The sequence below is a fragment of the Esox lucius genome, chromosome 2 (genome assembly GCF_011004845.1).
Source record: "Esox lucius isolate fEsoLuc1 chromosome 2, fEsoLuc1.pri, whole genome shotgun sequence".
NCBI classification, from domain to species: domain Eukaryota; kingdom Metazoa; phylum Chordata; class Actinopteri; order Esociformes; family Esocidae; genus Esox; species Esox lucius.
The window spans coordinates 7,463,330-7,468,755 of NC_047570.1; the positions used below are offsets into that span (position 1 = coordinate 7,463,330).

The window sequence follows — 5,426 nt, forward strand, 5'->3', positions numbered from 1 at the left end:
TCAGAACCCTGTACTTTCAGTCCGGGGGGGGGGGGGGTGGGGGTTCAGCACTGAATGTATTGTGATCCTAGCAATGCCTCTGTCCATATCGCAGTGTATTACATAACACACACAGGGAGGCCAGTCCCTTCATTCATGTTTAAATCCTGTTGTTTTCCACTGTCTTCTGTTCACCTCTATACATTGCCAAAGCAACTTTCACTCAAAATGTCATAACTACTCCGTGCACTAATTTCTTTGCTTCTGCTTTCTCCATATGAACCAGTGTTGACCAGTTGCGGACAGATGTTTACCTCTGCAAATATCCAACAGCAGACCCCTCTGACATAAAAACTACAGACAGGTAGGACTTGTGCATTCCTTTTCCAAATCACTGCATGATTTTGGAGCAGCGGGGTCAGGTTACATTTGCTGGCTTCTAAGAATGATATGCTGACTATTTTCACCATCTGAGCATTGGTGGTTCAGTGGTAGAATTCTCGCCTGCCACGCGGGAGGCCCGGGTTCGATTCCCGGCCAATGCAGGATATTTTTTTGGTTAAACAAGGTGATTACATTCACAAAATGAACAGTCCTTTGTCACGGAACATATGGTGAGGTCGTAGTAAAAAGAGTAATTTGTGTTATATGGATTATGCAGGACTGCGGAGATCTTAGGGGAAACAATAACTTTGGAAACATGAATAATGAAGATTTGAACTGAACAAGACTATGTATATCCTCATAGAATAGACCAGTGCTCTGCATGTAGTATAGAGACAGGCCATTTCGACAGAATAACTTACATTCCGAACTTTACTCTTCAGCTGGTCAGATACCGTTAGAAAATACCTTTCTGACTTCGAGTCATCAACACTAGAACCCTCTGACATTAAAAACTATAGACGTTTTGAAAACACTGTAAACTGTAAATGTACTAGGCAGAATGAACATGACTAAGCCCTAGATTTTTGTTGTTGAAAAAAACTATTTCTTAACTTCATGTCAAATATTTGTGGGACTACTTGGGAACTGATTTAATTTATTTTTACATTTATTTTATTTCACTGGGGGGTCCTAGGAAGGTGTGCGTGTTGAAGACTCGTCATTTGATGTAAGGCGCAAAAAGCTCACCCCTGAGCAATGGAAAAAAATTATGGTTCAATAAGACATCTTTCACACTATTTCCTACATCCGGACTGTTTTATATTTGGAGAAATCTAAAGGATGTTCTAATATTCCAGGATGATAATGTCCCCACACACACTTCTAATCAAATTCAATAGTTTTTTTTTAACACCAGGATGACATCAAACATCTTCCATGGCCTCCCCCAAGCACCGGATGTGGACATCACTGAACCTTTGATGAGGAGTTCTGGAGTGCAAAGTAGACTTCCACTTCCTTCATCCTTGAAAGAACTGAAGGCTGTTCTTCTTGAAGAGGAATGTCCCACTACACACAGTTCAGGACTTGTATGACAGCATTTCAAGAAGCATTGTAACTGTTCTGAAGGTTTCTGTTATTTTTTCCACCCCCTGTGTATCTTTATTGTTTCTAAGTTTCACATTATTGAATTGAGTCAAGTAACATACAAAGACCACCGAGTGAAAGCCAAAGTACAACGTTTTTTAGGAAAGAGCCTATGGGATCTGCATCATCACACATATACAAATAATGAAAAACTGTCACAGGCGAGTATATCAACTGTCTAATCATTCTACTTACATCATTATTACTTGTGTTACCTGGAGGCCAGTAGACAGTCTATGCCACTGAAAGCCAGCCATACACTGAGGGACAAAAGTATTTGATCCCCTGCTGATCTTGTATGTTTGCCCACTGACAAAGAAATGATCAGTCTATAATTTTAATGGTAGGTTTATTTGAACGGTGAGAGACAGAATAACAACAAAAATATCCAGAAAAACACATGGAAAAAAATATATAAATTGATTTGCATTGGAATGAGTGAAATAAGTACTGGATCCCCTCTCAATCAGAAAGATTTCTGGCTCCCAGGTGTCTTTTATACAGGTAACACACTGAGATTAGGAGCACACTCTTAAAGGGAGTTCTCCTAATCTCATCTTGTTACCTGTATAAAAGACACCTGTCCACAGGAGCAATCAATCAATTAGATTCCAAACTCTCCACCATGGCCAAGACCAAAGAGCTGTCCAAGGATTGCAGGGACAAGATTGTAGACCTGCACAAGGCTGGAATGGGTTACAAGACCATCGCCAAGCAGCTTGGTGAGAAGGTGACAACAGCAAATGGAAGAAACATAAAAGAACTGTCAATCTCCCTCGGTCTGGGGCTCCATGCAAGATCTCACCTCGTGGAGTTGCAATGATCATGAGAACAGTGAGGAATCAGCCCAGAACTGCACAGGAGGATCTTGTCAATGATCTCAAGGCAGCTGGGACCATAGCCACCAAGAAAACAATTGGTAACACACTACGCCGTGAAGGACAAAAATCCTGAAGAGCCCACAAGGTCCCCCTGCTCAAGAAAGCACATGTACAGGTGCTGGTCATATAATTAGAATATCATCAGAAAGTTGATATATTTTAGCAATTCCATTCCATTTATTCCACACAGACTGATATATTTTGAGTGTTTATTTCTTTTAATTTTGATGATTATAACTGACAACTAATGAAAATCCCAAAACTAATGAAAATGTGAATATTGTGAAAAGGTTCAATATTGAAGACACCTGGTGCCACACTAATCAGCTAATTAACTCAAAACACCTGCAAAGGCCTTTAAATGGTCTCTCAGTCTAGTTCTGTAGGCAACACAATCAAGGGGAAGACTGCTAACTTGACAGCTGTCCAAAAGACGACCATTGACACCTTGCACAAGGAGGGCAAGACACAAAAGGTCATTGCTAAAGAGGCTGGCTGTTCACAGAGCTCTGTGTCCAAGCACATTATTAGAGAGCCGAAGAGAAGGAAAAGATGTGGTAGAAAAAAGTGTACAAACAATAGGGAGAACCGCACCCTGGAGAGGATTGTGAAACAAAACCCAGTGCTTCAAGAACCACCACGCACAGACGTATGCAAGACCAACTATTTACAAAAATGTGAGGGGTGTACTGTATGTTCTCCCTCAAACACATTTCTGAAAATACAAAGTCTGTCTGAATTCTGTTGGGTTATAAGGGAAGAATGCCTTTACTCAGCCCTTCAACTGTTTGTTAATGTCAGTTCTGGTAGAAAACAAGGGGATAATGGGTCAGAGTTCACTAGACTCATTGACTGAGCGCTGCAGTTGAGAAAAAGCGGATGTTAAATAATCGTGGGAATGAGGGGACTGGGTAGAAAGGCTCCTTGAGGCCCTTCAGACTGGCAAGGACATGGCAGCGAAGTGCTACAAAGCACAGTGGTGTGAGTTGTTCTCTTTCCGTCTAACGTCAGATTTATGACGGTCTTTAGCAGCTCTGTGTCTGTCTCTGCTCTGTGCTTGACTTGTCCGAAATGTCATCAGAGGACTTTCCCGACTGGGCCAACAGAGCTTAAGAAATACACATTTTTAGAGTAACCTTCTCCCTAGTCCTTACCCATTGGCCTGACCTCTTGGTAGCCTTCAGTCATTCTTATAATCTGGATAGGATGAGTACCAGTTCTGTTGGTCAGAAGACAACACAGTCTCAGGTGACAGGTGCCTGGTGTTGTTACATTATTGGGACATCGACTACTACAGGTCATGGTACCAATATCACTCTGCTTCTTAGTCCTGTAACATTAGGTACAAATGTATACAGCTGTGCTCAAAAGTTTGCATACCCTTGGATAATTGGTAATATATGTACCATTTGTAAAGAAAACATGAGTAAGCAGGCAAAACACGTCTAATGTTCAGCTGTAGGTCATAACAGAATGGCACAATCATAAAATAAAACATGGCAACAAAGAAAAAATGTACTGACCCCTGTTCAAAAGTCTGCATACCCTTAGTTCTTAATACTGTGTATTGCCCCGTTTAGCATCAATGGCAGTGTGCTGTCTTTTGTAATAGTTGTCTATGAGGCCCGGAATTCTTGCAGGTGGTATAGCTGCCCATTTGTTTTGGCAAAATGCCTCTAGGTCATGCAAAGTCTTTGGTCGTCTTGGATGAACCGTTTGAGATCTCCCTAGAGTGGCTCGATGATATTAAGGTCAGGAGACTGTGATGGCCACTCCAGAACCTTCATCTTTTACTGCTGTAACCACTGGAGTGTCAACTTGGTCTTGTGCCTAGGGTCATTGTCATGCTGGAAAGTCCAAGAGCGCCCCATGCTCAACTTTCATGCAGAAAAATGCTAATTGTCTGCCAGTATTTTCTGATAACATGCTGCAATCATCTTGCCATCAATTTTCACAAGATTCCCCGTGCATTTAGAGCTCACATCAATGAGCCACCACCATGCTTCACAGTGGGGTGGTATTCTGTTCACTATAGGCCTTGTTGACCCCTCTCCAAACAGAGGTTTTGACCATAAAGCTCTATTTTGGTCTCGTCACTCCAGATTAGTGTGCCAGAAAGCTGTGAGGCATGTCAAGGTGTTGTCGGGCATATTGTATCCTAGCTTTTTTGTGGCATTGGCGCAGTAAAGGCATCTTTCTGGTAACTTGACCATGCAACTCATTTTTGTTCAACTATAATCGTATTGTGCTCATTTAAACAACAACAGTTTTTTTCCAGAGCAGCATGTATTTCTCCTGAGGTTACCTGTGGGTTTTTCTTTGTATCCCAAACAATTCTTCTGTTAGTTTTGGCTGAAATCTTTCTTGGTCTACCTGTCCTTGAACTGTTGATCAGTTGATCCCCGAATGTTCCACTTCTTAATTGATTGAACAGTACTGACTGGCATTTGCAAGGTTTTGGATATCTTTTTATATCCTTTTCCATTTTTCCATTCCTTCATAAAGTTCCATTACCTGGTTACACAGGTCTTTTGACAGCTCTTTTCTGCTCCCTAGGGTTCAGTATCTTGCCTGCTCAGTGCATCCATTTGAGAGCTAACAAACTCATTGATTATTTATACACAGACACTAATTGCAATTTAAAAGGCCACAGGTGTGGCTTATGAAGATGCTGATTAGACAGCATGATTATTGCACAGGTGTGCCTGGCCACAATAAAAGGGTTACGGTTTTATTGTGGTTTTATTTTTTTATTGGGGTTTTATTGTTTTTAGAGTGGCCTTTTATTGTGGCCAGCCTAAGGCACACCTGTGCAATAATCATGCTGTCTAATCAGTATTTTGATATGCCACACCTGTGAAGTGGATGGATGATCTCGGCAAAGGAGAAGTGCTTACTAACACAGATTTAGACAGATTTGTGAACAATATTTGAGAAAAATAGGCCTTTTGTGTACATAGAGAAATTCTTAGATCTTTGAGTTCAGCTCATGAGAGCAAGATACGGTAGCATGGGTTGTCATTTTGATTTATT

At 41.2% G+C, this 5,426-nt stretch overlaps 1 non-coding gene across 1 annotated transcript; it reads left to right on the forward strand.

The window, feature by feature from the left end:
* The first annotated feature begins 453 nt into the window (after positions 1-453).
* On the forward strand, positions 454-524 carry trnag-gcc. The gene has a single exon. It is a non-coding gene; the product is annotated as a tRNA-Gly (tRNA).
* The last annotated feature ends 4,902 nt before the right edge of the window (positions 525-5,426 follow it).